Source organism: Suncus etruscus, chromosome X (assembly GCF_024139225.1).
Source record: "Suncus etruscus isolate mSunEtr1 chromosome X, mSunEtr1.pri.cur, whole genome shotgun sequence".
Taxonomy (NCBI): Eukaryota; Metazoa; Chordata; class Mammalia; order Eulipotyphla; family Soricidae; genus Suncus; species Suncus etruscus.
The window spans coordinates 77,113,328-77,131,628 of record NC_064868.1 but is presented as its reverse complement, the minus strand read 5'-3'; the positions used below and the strand labels follow the sequence as shown (position 1 = coordinate 77,131,628).

The window sequence follows — 18,301 nt, the reverse complement described above, 5'->3', positions numbered from 1 at the left end:
TGAACAATTATGTATGACCAAAAATATTTAAAAAATGAAATAGTAGACTGAGAAATATTTATTTGTAAGTAGGTACACATTTATTCCTGCAATCAAGAGAAATCAATAAAAAACTGTGTTTATTAAGTTACAAAAATTAAATATGTCCTAATGTTAGTAGCAGTATATCAGAACCAGAATTCTAATAAATGAAAATTTTTATTGCAAGTTTTAGATTCCTCCTGGAAAGCAGTCTAAAATATGCAATATATATTCATAACTTTGGACTAACTCCACTTCTGGGACTTATCTTTAGAAAATTATTCAAAATATAACAAATGTTATATGGATGATAGTGCTCATATGGCATTATCTGAAACAGTTGTCATAAATGCCTAATAGCAGGCAAATGGTAAAGAAAGCATATTGCAAAATTTTTATTGGATTATTATTCATTCATAAAAGTGCTAGCTATCAAGAATGGAGAAATATAGCTGAAATTATTTTGACTTAATACAAATAAGATTAAAACAGTAGGAATAAAGAGAAAGTTAGAATACTATAAGAAAACTCAAAAATATTTATAGTGCTAATATTAATAAAATATTTTGGGGGGTTTTTGGGCCACACCCGCCATTGCTCAGGGGTTACTCCTGGCTGTCTGCTCAGAAATAGCTCCTGGCAGGCAGGGGGGACCACATGGGACACTGGGATTCGAACCAACCACCTTCGGTCCTGGATCAGCTGCTTGCAAGGCAAACGCCGCCACTGTGCTATCTCTCCAGGCCCATATTAATAAAATATTACATAAATAAATTTTAGAGATTTCTAACCTTTGCTTAAAATATAGAAAACCCAAATGACATAGGAACTTGAGAGGCATCTCAATTTTATGCTAACAAGTCATAAATTTATTGTTTTCTTTTTCTTATAATATTTTAGGTAATGTGGATACAACAATGTTAACATTCCTGCTTTTGATGCACAAAATTACAGCACCTCCATCACAACCAAGGGACCCAACATCTTCTACCAAAATCATTTTACCTTGAAAAATATGCCAGAAATTTAAAAGTATAGTATAATTTCTTAAACTGTAAAATTACCAATCCTGTCCAGAGGTTTTGAATCAGTTGGTATTATATAAGTTCTGAACACTAGACATTTTATTAGTGATATTTGTTTTTACTTGCAGTTTCATGGGTGATACTATTTTGCAATTATAGTTGAGTTCACCAAACTGAACAAATTCTAAATGTCTTATTTTTTCCTTCTAGGACAGTTACCACAACTCAAAGGTATAAGATTTATTAAATGAGAGAGATGCCTTAATTAAGTGTGATGAAAACTCAGAGGAGTCCATTTAAAGTTTTTTTTCTAAAATTACACCTGCCTCTTAAAACTTCCACAAATAATAAAAGCTATATTTTATAAGGCATAACAAATTAAGTTAAGCATTAGCACATGCAGAATGGCTTAGGTATATTTTTAAACCTATTCCAATGTAAGTCACCACTTTATATTTTACAAGAGTAGTGCAACCTGGCATAACTTAAGTAGACATCTAGCATATTGATGAGGGAGTAGAGTACTCCCCATACCCACCCCAAGATGACCCTCCTTTGTTACTTTGACACACCAATCCAGGCACCTTCATTCTTCTTTCTGGGTACATCTTTAAGACTACAAGTAAAAGACCAAGATTGTAAAAACAGGCAACATCTAAAGGCAAATAATTTCAAAGAAGCATAAAGGTACACAAAAACTTTTGTCGTATATTTGCCATTTCTGTATGCCTAGAATTTAGAAGAGAAGTTGGATGCCTTCTATATGGTTTCAGATTCAAAACTTAGGAGGATTAAATAAAGTAAGTTTGGGTGAGGATAAAGTTAAAATGTCTAGTTGTTGAAACTAATAAAAGAAGTAGCAGACTACAACATGAAGTACAACAGCATTAAAAGAAGATAACAATTAAAAAAATAAATAAATAAAATAAAAGAAGATAATTAATTTGACATAGGTACCCTACTGAATATGTAAAGACTGAATAAAATATTCAAGCAGAAAAATCTTTGAATTATTAACATCCTAAATTATCCTGTTTTCAAACTCCAGTTTTTGTCAACATGTTTTGTATATCAGATAAAACCTCTATGTGAAAAAAAGAAAAACAAAAAGCAGTATATATTTCAGATGACATTTTTGTAAATAGCTTGGGTTTGGGTTCTCCTTCCCTTGCCTTCTTGTGAACACAGCAAAGTATGATAGCTTTACCATGTATGTGGTACTTCCTCCCAAGTCATTCCAAAAATCACAGTTACTGCAAAAACAACAAAAGGAAATTAGGAAAGATAAATGATTGCAACTTAGACAATGTTTTGTTAAACTGGAAGAGCAGTATTTCAAGAGAAATTTAAGCTTCCTGATGAGTATTGAGGATGCAGTTGAAGTTCATTCTTTCCACATTTTGAGTTTCCTGACAACATGTGGATGTTAAATACTGTGCTATAGCATTTATTTTTCACATGAGGAGGAAGAGAGTATCAAGTGAGATAATGAATCATTACCATTTTAAATCTTCTGTTAGTCATGTATTGTTACTTGCAACCAATGTCCTCATAAATAAAGACCCAGAAGAACTGAGGTTGAATAAAGTATAGAATCTGTGTAACAAATGTCTGTATATATCAGGATATAATTCTAAATGTCAGTGGTAGCACAAATTATTATGGCTTAATTTCAGTTTTATAAATTGTTTATGTCCTTGTATCTTTCTGTCTGATAAACCTATCTACCTATAGAATCTTCCTACTTACATATCCAGAACTTGTAGCTGTAGAATCCAAGTTTAATGACACAGTATTCCTTATGCAAAATAATCTGGGCTTACTTTCAATCAAATCACTTTCAATTATTATCAATTAAATTACTATTAGTGTATGATTGCATTGCCTCAAACATCCACCTGCTTAATATTGATACCTGTAGATTGAAAGATAAATTCAGTTGAGCAATCAATGACCCTGAGTAGGGAGTCTGCATTGATTCCACATAGTTCACATGGCTAATAGTGGTGAGGTTATTACATGCAGGTCTGACCTCACTTGCTGTGATTCATACATCTATATTTTGAGAAAGATACACTAGACTGTCTGGTACTAGAACTGTGAGAGGAAAAAAGTTTTAATCACAATATCAACACCAATGTCTATTAAGTGTTTCCCTGATGATCAAAGTATCAGAAAATTTCTAAGTGTAATTAGATTGCTGGAAATATACTTATAATTAAGTTAAGTAGAAGCTAAGAGGACACATACTGTTTTACAAAAGAGTGAAAATGTTTATTCTTCGACTTCCATGGCCTTTGTATTTACCATGGGAAACATCAACTTGAATACTCTAAAAGGAGATGCTAACCCTGGTAACCTCATTCTGTCACTTTCAAAAGGTCAACTTCTGGTCAGAAAAAATGGTCTGTTTTCTACCATTTTACATGTTGGCTAGAATTCTCTGACTTTTGTTTTTTCTTTTTTACTTTAGTGTTTTTATTTTTATTTTTTAAATAATTTTTATTGTGAACAAAGTGACTTACAAATCTTTCACAGAGTATTTAAGGTACATAGTGACAATGTACCAGGGGCATTCCCACCACCAGTGTTGTCCTCCCTCCCACACCTATTCCCAGCATGCATCCCATTTCTCCCTCTTTTGTCCTTTCCTATGGAGAATTCCCAAATTCCTTTCACACAAAATCCTTTTGTCACACAACCTTTCATTAGCTTTTTTTTAACACCTTAGAAATGATCTGTTAGCTTCAAGTTCTGGTAAACTTCCTGTAAATAATGGTATTTAAACTTATTGATTCAAATAGCCTCAAATCAATATCAATGATGACAGTCTCTATCAAAAGAAAAAACAGCTCAAGTGCATGCAAAAAGAAAGTGATTTAGGTAAGAGTTTAGGCATATAAATTTTAATCTCTACTCATGACTTATAAGTTATCTCCAGTTATTCCACTCCTCAGTTTCCCCTATTTCTTGATATAAAAGGTTTGTGCTTGGTTCTATACTATTGACGTCACAATGCTGTTTTGAGGGCCAAATGAAACAGTGCATTTGAAGTGCTTCCAAAAATATAAAGGTACTCTACAAAAAAGCTTTAATTTTATTCATCTACAAAATTCAGCTGTACTAAATTTTCATACAACCTTTAATCATGGCCTCTTAACCATTTCAGGATGTTTATGGATCTTTAAGATCAAATGAAAGGAGACAGCATACTGGTTTGAAACCAGTTTCTTCTGGAAGAGATGAGGGAGATGATAGGGATAACAGTACTTTGTAAATTGGGGTAATTAAATGCATACTAAAGAGTATAGATTATATAGTAAAATGAGTCATTGTCAACCAGAACATTCCCAAGAAAATCTATTGCTAACTATGCTCTGAAGTCCACAAAGAAACAGCTAGACAAGCTTCTATCAGAATGACAATAATATATTCATACTTTTTCAGGAATCACGAATGTGTCAGAAATTGATGGTATTTTTCTGATGATTTCCATTATAGGCAGAGCCAAACAGTCAGGTTGCAAGAAGCAGAGATAGATCTGCTGCTTATGTGGCTAACAAGACACTAAATGCCAGGAGGAGTTTGGAGAAAGATTTACAAAATCAGGTTTTACTTTCTGCTAGTCACTGTCAGAGGTTAGGCCTTTGGGAGTTTGGAGGATTGATAGGTCTATTACTGGTAACAGAGGAATTGAGGGGGCATGTTTCATTACAGACAGGCTTCTTAGTAAAAATACCAGCACTCTTGAAAACTTAATCATATATTTGCAAGAGCTGATGATAATTCTCATGGTCAGTCCATTACCTTTGATTAACATAAATGAATCATAATAAAATGTTGCTTGAGTGTTCACTGACTAATTCCTAGCAGTTATAGGATTGCATGCAATTATCAAATAGGCTCTCGAAAAAGAGCTTCAGTAAAGGTCTAGCTAAGAAGGGAGCAGAAGTAATCAACGTTCTGGTTCCTTTCTCTTCACAGACAGAAAATAATTGCTCCACAAAGGAATATAGAAATGGATAGCATTAAAAAAGCAAAATTTCTAATTTTTAGCTGGCAGAGGAGATGCTATGATCACAAAAGTAGTTTTCCCAGGGTGAATCTCCAGATGTGCAAACACCTGCAAATTCCCCAAACATGGGAAACTCAAATGCATAATTTGTGGTCATGGGGAACTGCATTCATGCTCTTCCCTGAAGGAAAAAAAAGAATTTGTTATTATTGCACACCTACCATATAAATTAATATACATACATAGTGAATATATTTTTATTTATTCAATCATAAGTATGTGCCATACATATTTATATCCAGTCTCCCATTGTTGGACATTAGTTTGCTTTTCTACTTCACAGTCAATTTTATTCAGTTTATTATTAAAGTGTAACTTTTTTTTGGGGGGAGGGCATTTTTTTGTTTTTTGCTTTTCCTCCTGGCTCTGCACTCAGAAATCGTTCCTGGTTTGGGGGAATCATATGGGACTCTGGGGATCGAACCGCAGTCCGTCCTAGGCTAGAGCTTGCAAGGCAGACATCTTACGCCCCGCGCCACTGCTCCACCCCTAAAGTGTAACCTTTAATAAAAATCCCTTTTTAGTTGTTTTTTTTAGATAAACCTTTTTTTTTTGGATAAACCTTTTGAAACTGGAATTTCTAGGATAACAGCAGTGCTTGTGTTTTGACTAAACAAATGGTTAAAATATGATAAAATATTAAAGTGCCATAAACTTCCAGGTTTATTTTGCTCCAAATTTTTGCATAAAACTGAGCTTTCAAATTTGTCAAAAGTTGCTCAGCTTTGATTTTATCATAGATTCTAAGGCTTATTCAATTGATTTCACCATGGTTTTAAGGCTAAAAATCATATTCTGTTTATTTGTTTTACAATTTGTCTGTCTCTCCTAAATTTATTGTGGTTTTCCTTAAACATATCTAATCACAATGTAAGTAAATTGGTAAGATCTTATTAAGAAGCCATCTACCAGTATGATAACATTATAGGCGTTTTCTAGATTTTAGAATTGTTTCTTTGTTTTGCTTCTGTTTTTAATTCTACTTCAGTATTGTTCTACTTTTTAATTCTACTTTAGTCCTACTCTTGTCTAATTTCTTACAAGTGTGTTTTTTCTGGTCAGTATCTGAAAGTAGTATTTTCTTTAGTCAGTGGTCCATGATGCTAGTAGCATCCCCTATGGGGACTTGAGATGGTCAAATTTGATAACAAATGTGCTCAGCATGATGGCCCACATAGTTAACAGGATCTTTATTTTTTGTTCAGTCTAAGGAGAGGGATTTGAGTGAGTCATTGGATACCCAGTGGATGACTGCACCAGTAGAGATGGGTTCTAAGTCTAGGCAAAATGGCTTTCTTCTTGTGGGTATTCTCATGTCCTTAGAGTCCCACTGTGAAAATTGAAGTGGAAACCCCCAAGCATTCTGTGCACCTTTTCTTGTAGTCTACTCTGAATCCCTTCTCAGGCATAGTAAGTACCTCATTATGGAGAAATACTGTGTTTAAGTTCCTGTAAAGTATCATATGAGATGGCCTGAAGAGAAATTCTGCCAATTAAAAAATATATCAGCAGATTATGATAGTGCTTCCTATGAGCTGCCACTAATCCTGAATATAATGATTATTTTTAGCTCATAGGTAAAATAATTGATTATCTGTTTAGGTTTTATTAATTTTTGTTAGTTATCATTTATTAATTCCCTGTTATGCATATTTGTACTTACTGTGAATTACATGCACCTTTTTCCTCATGTCCATTTTTCCCACCAACTGTATACACATTTGTTTCAATTAATATGTTTTCTCATATATATGTATATTAATCTTTTGTCATAAGTACTGAAACATTTTCCAAGTTTGTAATTTACTTTAAAAATTTTATACGACGTTCTGATTGATGGAAATTTAAATTTGTTTATATGAGCTGTATATGACTGTTATACCCTGTCATTGATACAAAAAAAGCTGAAAGAAACTGAGAGAATTTGGCTCTTTCTCTTGAGAATATGACTTTGCACACTGAAAGGGGGGAAACACATGACTGAGGAAGAGTCATGAACCATATAATAGAATACTGGTAAAGACCTGTATCCATGATATTCTATAGTTTTGTGCATGTCAATAATCAAGAAAACAGAAACTGAAGAAACTGATCATGTAAATATAAGATACAAAGCATATACATAGAAAAGAAGCCAAAGACTGAAAAAATAAGTAGATTTTAGACAGGAGTTTACCATACAGAATAGATGTCTGGAGTAAATTTCTGTATTTAAAGTAAGAAAATTAGTTTAAAGGTTTCAAATTGAAATTGAAAGCTAAGTTTCATTATATCTATTGGCTTAAGAGAATAGAGATCAGAGAAATTATCACCGTGGATACTAAACGCTACAGACAGACAGACACATACATGCACAGAAACAGATGTCTCCCACTCAGAAGTTCCTAATACATAGTGTACTTCACAAGCAGAAATCCATGTTCCCCAAATGTACAATTTTTAATGAGCCTTTTAGTGACACTACAAAATATGACTCGATAACCAACAACCACTCATATTTAAGTACAGATTTTCATATTAAAATAGAGTTCGTATGTAATCAAGGTGTTTAAATAAAAAAAAATTATGCATTAAAAAAAAATAGAGTTCGGAATACAAAGAATTTAGAATTACTTAATTTATAATCTATTCTCTATATATAATAGAGATAATGTGAATACATAAATATATAGAGAATATAATATTACTTCAATTGACATAGTAATATATCTTCCCCAATAATCAGAATACCACTAAATGTAAACAAAATGTTACTTAATTTTTTCAAAAAAACTTATTATAAATGCATTTAACTTACTGATGTGAAAATTTAATGCAGTTAGGGTAGAGAAGGGAACACTGAGACAATGATAATTGGAACTGATTATGCTAGACAAGAACAGAGTGCTGAAAAAGATAAAGTAATAGGCACATTATCACTTCATTAAAATATTGTAAACCACAATCTAAAAGGTAAAAATGGGGAAGAGAGGAAGAGACAGAGGAATAAAGTGTCTGCTCCAGATAAAGATGGGGGTGAGGGAAACTGGGGCATTTGTGGCATGAAATGTGCACTGATGAGGCATGGTGTACATTATAAGACTAAAACCCCTAATCATGAACATTTTTGTAACCATGATGTTTACATAAAATGAGAAAAAATAAAATAAAATAATTAAAAATGATGAAAAATTTCATCAAATGTTTGAATAATTTTTATGAAATAGAAGAAAAAGACAAAAGGAGAAGAAAAGGCAAGCAAGGAATAAAGGCAATAAAATTGGAGGATCATTATAGGAAGCCAAATATCAACTAATGAAAGTTCTAGAAAGAGAAAAAATGGGACAAAATATAAATCATTGTAGTATATTTTCAGATTTTCTTTTTTTTTTATGTTTTGTTTTGTTTTTTAGTAACACCCGGTGGGACTCAAGGGTTACTCCTGGCAGAGTCGGGGGACCACATGGGATGCTTCAGATTTTCATATAACCAACGAACTTGAGTTTCCAGATCAGAAGAATCTATTATGTGCTTAGAAATGTAAATGGGATAATTAACTAGACCTAGTACACCATCATGAAATTATACAAAAAAAAATATACAAAACCAGAACTAAAAACTTGGATCTCAAATGTTCCATGAGGAAAAAAGCTGGTCACATTCAAGACAATAGAAATCAAAATGTCATTATCTAGTTCCTTCAAACTAGAATTGAAACTGGGAGATGGTATTCACTCTAAAATTGGCACTAGTTCATAAAATGATTTTCTGTAGGTACATTCAAAGAAGGTTGTATAGATATTAATGTTGTATGATTAAAACATAAAAATCCTGAAAAATCAAATCTAAGAAAAAGAACAAGAGAGAATGCTAAATTTTGAAGTGACTTTGATTCAGAAGGTCTTTCCTCTTCGAAACAGAATCGAGAGTGCTGTTCATTTTGGACCATATGCTGTGATCAACAAGACAATGATCAAATATTATAATTCTTCTAGGGTAGAAAGATAGAATAATCAATCACCCACCAAACTGGCATACCAGTGCTATACCAATGCAATATTTCAGTTTATATTCCACAGTAAACATAAACCAGGGTAAATAAGACCACTAAAGATCCTGGGCTGTGGCAGAAAAACATAAAACTTAATTGCTATTAAGCAGTGTCTGAATCACCCTGATAATTAATGATGTGGAATATTTTTTTCATGTGCTTTTGGCCATCTATATTTTTGAGGAATTTTCTGCTCATCTCTTGTCCACATAATTTGATGGGATTGGATTATTTTTGTTAAGCTCTATCAGTGCCTTACATATCTTCGATATTAATTCCTTATCAGATGATTATTTGGTAAATAATTTCTCCAATTCCTTCTTTGTATCCTGGTCATTGTTTCCTTAGAGGTGCAGCAGAAACATCTTAATTTAATATAGTCCTGTTTTATATTCTTTGCTTGTAGTGGTGTTTCGCCCTTGGAAATGCCTTTAGGGTCAATGTAATAGAGAGTTCTTTATAAGTTTTCCTCTATATATCTTATGGCTTCAGATCTGATATCAAAGTCCTTAATCCTTCATGCTTTCATTTCTTTCATTTTTATGCATGATGTTATAAAGATGCCTGAGTTAATTTTGTTGCACATAACTGACTACATTTCCCAGCACCAGTTGTTGAAAAGGCTTCCCTGATCTACTTGTTATTTTTCATTCCTTTATCACAAAATTAACATATATTCAGGAATCTATCTCAGAATATACAATTCCAATGACCTAAGAGTTTGTTTACTCCAGTACCAAGCTGTTTTAATTACTACCTCTGAAATAGTTTAAAGTTGGGGGAAATGCTTCATATCATTAGACATCAAGGAGATGCAAATCAAAACAACTCTGAGCTATAATCTCACACCATAGAAACTGACACAGATCACAAAGAACAAGAACAACTAGTGGTGCTCGCTTTGGCAGCACATATACTAAAATTGGAACGATACAGAGATTAGCATGGCCCCTGCTCAAGGATGACACGCAAATTAGTGAAGCGTTCCATATTAAAAAAAAAAAAAGAACAACTAGTGTTGCTATGCATGCAGGGAAAAAGTAATCTCCATTCACTACTGGAGGGAATGTCAACTGGCCCAGCCTTTTTGAGAAACAATAGGGATATTCCTCAAAAATCTAGAAACTAAGCTTTTACATGACCCAAAAATACCTCTCCAAGGAATATGCCCTCAGAGCCCAAAACACAATGTGGAAAATGCATCTGCACTCTTTTGTTCATTCTTTTGTTATTTTGAATTGCAGCACAATTCACAATAGCCTACGTCTGGAAACAGCTCTGATGCCTGAGAATATATGAGTGGCTAAAGTAATTGTGCTAATACACAATGGAATACTATGCAGCTGTTTGTAAAACTTAAGTCGTAAAATTTCCTATGGAGATTATTATGGATAATAATTATAATGTTATATTATGTATAATTATTATTATTACATGGAGGTTATTGTGTGAAATGAAATGTGTCAGATGGATACAGACAGACATAGAATGATCACACTAACCTGTGGGCTATAAAAAACATGAGAATAATACTGAAGGACAATTGACATAATGAATAAAGTTCAGTAAGGACAGATAAGAGACCACGATGCCAATAATAGTTGGAAACTAACACTCTGAATAAGAACTATGAACTGAAAGGAAGTAAATTTATATGCATGATACCCTTTCAGGGTATTGCAAATGATGATGCCTACAGCAAAAACTGGAGAAAGAGAGGGAGAAAGAGAATAAGAGAGAGAAAAATTTCTGCCACAGAAGATTGGGCTGGAACAGGAGGTTAACTAGGGGAAATGATGGCAGGAAATGAACATTTGTGGAGTGATGGGTGTGGGAACATTATATGACTGTAATTCAACTATCAATTACTTTTTAACTATTTCATGGTGATTTAACAAAAATATTTTAAAAGATGTTTGTGAATGAGTAATGCCCACAGACACCTGCAATAAGCAAAAAATGCCCTCTCTAGAAGAAATTATCAATATAAACCTTATAAAAAATTCTATTTCTAAAGCCTCTAATAAAATGCCAAGAAAATGCAATGAAATACATAAGGAAATAGGACAACTTGAGCAAAAATCAGAAGAAACCCCAAGCAATAGAACCATGCAAATTTTAGGTAAATTTTAAGACTTTGCCCCTTCTCTCCTGCCGCAACCCCTACCTGATTATTAAGTGAGATATAATTTAAATGCTTCCACGGAGGAATTTATAGACATGTTTAAGATATCAAATCACTCGACTTTATAACAGAGACTTAATCAGGCTCACTGAAGATAATTTACAGGGCTCTTTCTGAGTAAGAGATTTAAAGCATGAAGATATTTGAATCAAGGAAGATGATATGGCTGGTTTTGAAGATGGAGTGAGTAATGTAGCAAGAAATGCAAGCAGTATGTGGAAACCTTGTGTGTACCCCCCAGGTGAGTTTAATATCTCAACTGCAAGAAATTTAATTGTCACAACATTGTGAACTTGAAAAAGATACACAGCTGCAGATTAGTATTCAACCTGCCCCCCCAAAAAAACTCAATCAAAGCATTGTGAATCTCCAAGCAAAGAATGCTTCCTGAATTTCTCACAAAGAGAACTGTGAACTAAAATTGGTTGTTGATTTAAGTGACTACATTTGTGGTAATTTGTTATGCAACAATAGAACGCAATAGTCAACAAAGATCTAAGAAAGTAGAACTATCAGTAATCAACTGAAAACAAACAAAAATGCCAGGCTTAGTGTGCTAAAAGCAAAAAGAGAAAAGCTTTCAAAGTAAACAAGAGACCATGAAATTTGTCAGAGGTTTATACATTCATCCATCTTCGGGGCCAAAAAGAGTCTATAGAGGGCAAGACACTTTCCCTGTTTGCATTTGATGTCTGGCACCCCAGCAATACCCTGAGCACATCCAGCATAGATCTCTCAGTGCAGAGTCAGGAGTAAAGCCTGAGCACTACTGTGTCTGATGAGAAAACAAAAAAACCCAACATATTCATCCATATTAGAAAAATATGGATTTCACTTTCCTGACTAAAGCAAATAGAGAATAAAAATATATGGGACCAGAGAGATAGCACAACAGTAGAGTGTATGCTTTTATGTGGCCAACCCAGGATGGACTTGTTCAAAGTCCCAGCATCCCATCTAGTCCCCCAAGCCTTCCAGGAGCAATTTCTGAGCGCAGAGCCAGGAATAACCCCTGAGTGACACAGGGAGTGGCTCAAAATATAGAATGATGATAGATAGATAGATAGATAGATAGATAGATAGATAGATAGATAGATAGATAGATAGAAGATGGATGGATGGATGGATGAATGGATGGATGAATGGATAGATAGATAGATAGATAGATAGATAGATAGATAGATAGATAGATAGATAGATAGATAGATAGATAGATAGATCAGTCTTTATACAGGACAACAAGCAGCACAGAATATTATCGCAGAAAGAAGAAAAGACAGTGAGTTTTCCAATCCAGTTGGCCCAATTTATTTTCCAGAAGGTATTTCTAAGCTGCAGTGCAGAGGGATTAGAGAATCCTAAAACAACTTGATGGAATCCCTGAATCAAAATGTCAGAAGGCCAGTGCTGATCCTTGTGCTGCAGATATAGGAGAGCTACAGAGAGAAAACTACAGATCTTTAGAGGTGTTCCCCTGAGTATATGCCTTATTACTCCTGTGCATGCATGGAAGGAAATTACCAGACACAGGAAATAGAATCACTGAAATACATTAGGCTGAACATTTTTTAAAGATCCCATAGGGCTGAAATTTTGTGTGTTCCCACTAGCCAAGATAGAAAATTTGGGTACTTGCCTTTCACGCAGCTGACCTGCGTTCAATCCACGACACGCCATATGGATTTCTCATCCTGCCAGGAATTCTTGAGTGCCAGCTTGAAATAAATACTTAGTACATCTGTATGTGGCAAAAACAAAACAAAAACTATTTTTCATAATATACATGGCATTAAGCAGAATTGTCAGAGGATAGCCTTTTCGTAAAGAAAGTAATTTTCATCTTAATCAGAGGACAATTGAAGAAAAATTTTCAAGTCAGTAAAAAGTTATTGTTTTGACAACAACAGAAACAACAAAAGCAAAGATAAACAAACAGGCTAAAATGTTTCTCCACAACAAAAGAAGCCAACAAGATGAGAAAACAATTTGTTGAGTGGGAGAAAATGTTTGCAAACCATATCTCAGGTGAGAGCTTAATATCTCCTACATACAAGGCATTAATAGAGTTTTACAGCACAAAATAAAAGAGTCTGATATTGGAATGAATAAAAATGTTGAAAAAGCTTTCTTTCTTTAAGAAGTTATACAAATGTACAAAATATTTTAATACAAATTATATTATCTGAGAAAAATTCCAGGTATTCCATCCAGTATTTGGGCCAACATTACCAGGACTTTTGTGAAGTGAGTGCAGGCACTCTCCATTGTAGCCTTCTAATACTTCAGGAAGCTCTGGCAGCTGAAAACACACCCCACAAAATATACTATATTAGCAATTGTGCTTAGAATTCCTGACTCACGCAGCTGCATTGTGGCTATTTTTTTATTGACATCTTGTAACAACACATCAATATAGATGCCAACGTGTGTCAGAAGCCACCTAATGTTCAGACACAAGAGAAATATCAGAATTATCAACTTACTAAAACTTCTGACAATGACTTAATGACCTCCTTGCAAGATACAATAATTTTTGCAAATTTTCTTGTTGCTGTACTTTTTTCTTTGTTTTCTTTTTTCTTTTTTAATAATGTTTATCTCTCTTACAGAAAAACAAATGTATTATGAGCAACTATATCATGTATGTGCGGTCTGCTCTGGGTCAGTCATGTGCAATGCAAATGCCCTACCCCTGCACCATTGCCCGAGCCCCAATAATTTGTATTTTAAAAAGAAAATATTTTTAATGTCAGGCTAGAGCCATAGCACACAGGTAGGGCTTCAATTGTCTTGCAAAAGCAAACCTACATTCGACTCTGGCATCTCCAAATGGTCCATGGAGCCAGCAAGGAGTAATTCTGAGTGCCCAGCCTGGAGAATGTCTGAGTGCTACTGGCTGAAAAGATTTTCAATGAAAATACCAGTTATTTTCTTTTAGTATAACAAGATATCACAAATATTACTGAAAATATGAAATTGTACACTGTAAGAATGTAAATGGTGCAGTCACTCTGGGAAACAGTATGTATGTAGGTTGTCAAAGAAATTTAACTGAATGTACAATATGTTATAGCAATCCTATTTTGGGATATATCCAAATATAATGAAAACAGGATCTTGAAGAAACAGTTATACCCCAACATTAATTAAACATTAGTCACAGTAGCCAAGACATGGAAAGAATCTAAATGACAATCCATAGAAAGACAAAAGAAAGTGTGATATAAATCATATATTATAAATAATGTAGTATTATTCAGATAAAAAGATATTCTGTTTTCTGTCATAATATGAACAGACCTTGATTTATTATTCTAGGTGAAATAATTCATACAGGAAAATACAAAAATTGTACATTTTCATTTATATAATTTCAAGAGTATGAACCCATAAAGATAGACAATAGAAAGATAATGAATAGGGAGTGGGAGACAGAAAATGGAGACATTTTAATCAATAAGTTCAAACTTTCAGTATATGATTAATTATAGATATAAAATATTAAATTTAATGGTTGATGATGCTGTATTCCTAAGAATTAAGAGTATACATTAACTATAATAAAAGACAAAATCATAAATTTGGCACCATGCAGGTGAAATGAGAAAATTGTGTTAAGTAAAGAAAAAGGACAGATACAAAATGATGCCTCTCCCATGCCTGAGCTATAAAGAAGCATAGTTAGAAAATAATAACAAATGGACAAAAGCAAAAGAATCTAAGAACTGTTCCATATTATGGAACTCACTGTGGTGGGGGGAAGTAGAGAATGAAAGAGTGATTGGGGGGGTCCTGAGAAAATTGTGGTAAAAAATCGACACTCCAGTGAGGAGTGTGATATTGGAAATATCGTATGCATGAAATTAAAAATAACTGTGAGTTAAATAAAATTCATAAAGAGTAGACCTTAAATGCTCTCATCATAAATGATAAATAGCAAATATATGAGAGATTGAGATGTTATCATTTTGAAATATATATGTGAGCCAAATCATATAAGATTTGTTCACACGAATTACCATAGTAAATTTTTATTTGGGACAATATAGAATATTATAAATTAATATACAAATAAAACAAAACTACTAGATGCAACTACATACTATCTATAACATCCTTTAAAATAACATTCACATACAGGTTGAAAGTTAAAAATAAAATGGAAAATGAGGTCCAGGAAAGAAAGTACAGTATGCATGGTAGTTTTCTTGCACACTTTTCTTGAAAGTACACAGGCACTTTCAGATGTGGTTCAAACATCAAACCAAAACCAGGCAAAAATTGAATTATAACTATGCATAACAAATATTGCAAAACACTGGTGAAACAAACATCACACTATTTAAAAGATACAAAAGTAAACCCACAAATATAAACAAGTGGTTGGGGATTGGACCATACCTAGGAGTGCTAGGTGGTTATTCCTGGATCCCTGCTAAACTCCTTTACCAGTGGTGCTCAGGGTATAAAGAGTTGCTGGGAACTGAACCTGAGATTGCAAATTATGCATTCACCTCTCTGAGCTGCCTATTTGAACCCTCAGATGAATGATCAAAGTACTGTCTCAGTAACTAATAGAACTAGTCATAAAATAAATAAGTGTACAGTTATGAATAGCACTATAGCAACATAATACAAATGACATTTACAGAAAGAATACAGCACCGAATATAATACATAGTTTACATATTAAGTATTCAAAAATAGATAATCTACAAGGACATAAATAGTATTTGATAAATTTCAGACCTGAAATCTTCAAAGAAAATTTTGATTACAATGGAATTATATTCAATCTAAAATAACAACATAGCTAGAAAATCCTAATTATTTGGAAATTTAAAAAATCATACTTTTAAATAATAAGTTTAAAATTTCATAATTAAAAAATAAGATAAACGGTATTTTAAATTCAAAGAAAAAACAATAATATGTGTGTGGCATCTAAAACATGCTTAAAAAGAAATTAATATAATTACTTATATTAAAAATGCTGGACAATAATACATAACTTATGAGCTTAGAAAAATAATATCCAGTTGAATCAAAAGTAGAACAAAACAAAATTATAACGACAGGAGAAGATATCTATGAAATAATAAAAATAAAATAAAAAGTGCACCAACTCAACCATTCATCTTTGAAGTTGTTAATATTAATAAAACCATAAAACAAAAGTTTTTCTTGACCAAGGAAACAAAAGATATAAAAAAGAACCAAAACTAATATGAATAATTAAGCACCAATCATAAAGCATATATTGCTTACTGCTATAAATTGCAGCAATTATAACAATAGCTAGGGGTTGTAATCAACCTAAATGTCCAAAAACAGTTAAGTGGATAATGAAGATGTGATACAATGGAGCACTACCTAGCTGTATGTAAGGAATGAGGCAATAATGCAATTTGCTGCAACATGGATGGAACTGGAAGAATTGTTAAATGAAGTAAGCCAGAAGAAAAAAGTTAAATACAAGATGATCTCACATAGATATGCTACTTAGAATAACTTCATAAAGAAATCCAATGATTTAAATAGGGGTTAACAAGAACACTCTAGGCTCCAGAATATAGCAAGGAAAAAGAAAGAAATTGAGTGGAAGAGGAAAAACACAAATAGAAAAGGATGGGGGACAGTGAGAATAAAACTAAATAGCCAAGCCAGAGCCAACAACAATAAAATCATGAGACCTAAATTTCAACTACCAAAATAAAAAGGACCTGTTATGATGGCAGGCTGGAGCAGCCGGTGGTGTCATGGAGTAGACTCTGGAAAAATTGATGGAGGGAAATTGACACTGGTGGTGGGATTAGTCCTGAAACATTGTATGTCTGAAACCCAACTATGAAGAATTTGTAAATCACAATGGTTTAAATATATATGTATATATATTTGTGTATATATATTTGTGTATTTATATATATATTTGGTGTTTGGGTCACACGCAGCAGCGTTCAGGGGCCACTCCTGGCTCTATGCTCAGAAATCGCTCCTGGCAGGCTCGGGGGACCATATGGGATGCCGGGATTCAAACCACCATCCTTCTGCATGTAAGACAAACACCAACCTCCATGTTATTTCTCCAGCCCCTTAAATATTTTTTAAAAGAACTAAACAGCTATCCCTATAAATTTCACAGTTATAAAAATAAAAATAAAAGGGAAATATATTGCCATTTTATTAAATAAATGATACTATGTGCTTGAAAATTATAACAATTAAAATTTATCCAAAGGAGAGCCTGAAAGGTTGAGGAAGATTTGAAGCACTTGCCTTGAACTCTTCTGACCCCAGAAGCACCAGCTCAATTTCCAGAAGATCCCTAGAGCACCACCTGTAGTGATCCCTGAGGCCAGAGCCTGAGTAAGACCTGAACACCAGCATAAATGTTATAAATTAAAGCAGGAGTCTCAAACTCAATTTACCTGGGGCCTGCAGGAGGCAAAGTCGGTGTGAGGCAGGGCCGCATAAGGGATTTCACAAAAAAAGTCCTCAAACGTCATTATTAGCAGTTTTAATTATTTCTTCTGAATATGAATAGAACATTGAGTGAAGATCATGAACAGATCTTCTGAACATGGCATCTTTTGCCTATTCTTGCTGCCAGAGACTTGACAGCACTTCTTCTCACAAATCTGAACCACATTTGGCTTTAGAGAGGAAGCAGTTGAGACCCTCAGTATGGCTTGAAGATGATCATCATTAAGTCAAGACCTGTACTTTGACTTATTGAAGTTCAATGTGGAGAATAACTTTTCACACAAATATGTGCTCCCAAAAAGGCACATGGTGTACTTAAACATTCTGGAAAGCTCAGGGAAGCTGGGGGGCAATTCTCTGAAAAATTGTCCTTGCATGTCTGCTTTTCCTCTAATCTCCCTGAACTTGGCTTTGAGATCAGAGTTGCATTGCAGGTCAATGAGCTCCATTTGAAGCACAGGAGGGGCATCTTGCACATCAAA

The 18,301-nt window shown here is 33.6% G+C and overlaps 1 non-coding gene and 1 pseudogene across 1 annotated transcript; both read left to right on the top strand.

The window, feature by feature from the left end:
- The first annotated feature begins 5,094 nt into the window (after positions 1–5,094).
- On the top strand, positions 5,095–5,245 carry LOC126000001 (uncharacterized; annotated as a pseudogene).
- Positions 5,246–10,043: 4,798 nt separating this feature from the next.
- On the top strand, positions 10,044–10,147 carry LOC126000287 (U6 spliceosomal RNA). Its single transcript, XR_007492639.1, has one exon. It is a non-coding gene; the product is annotated as a U6 spliceosomal RNA (small nuclear RNA).
- The last annotated feature ends 8,154 nt before the right edge of the window (positions 10,148–18,301 follow it).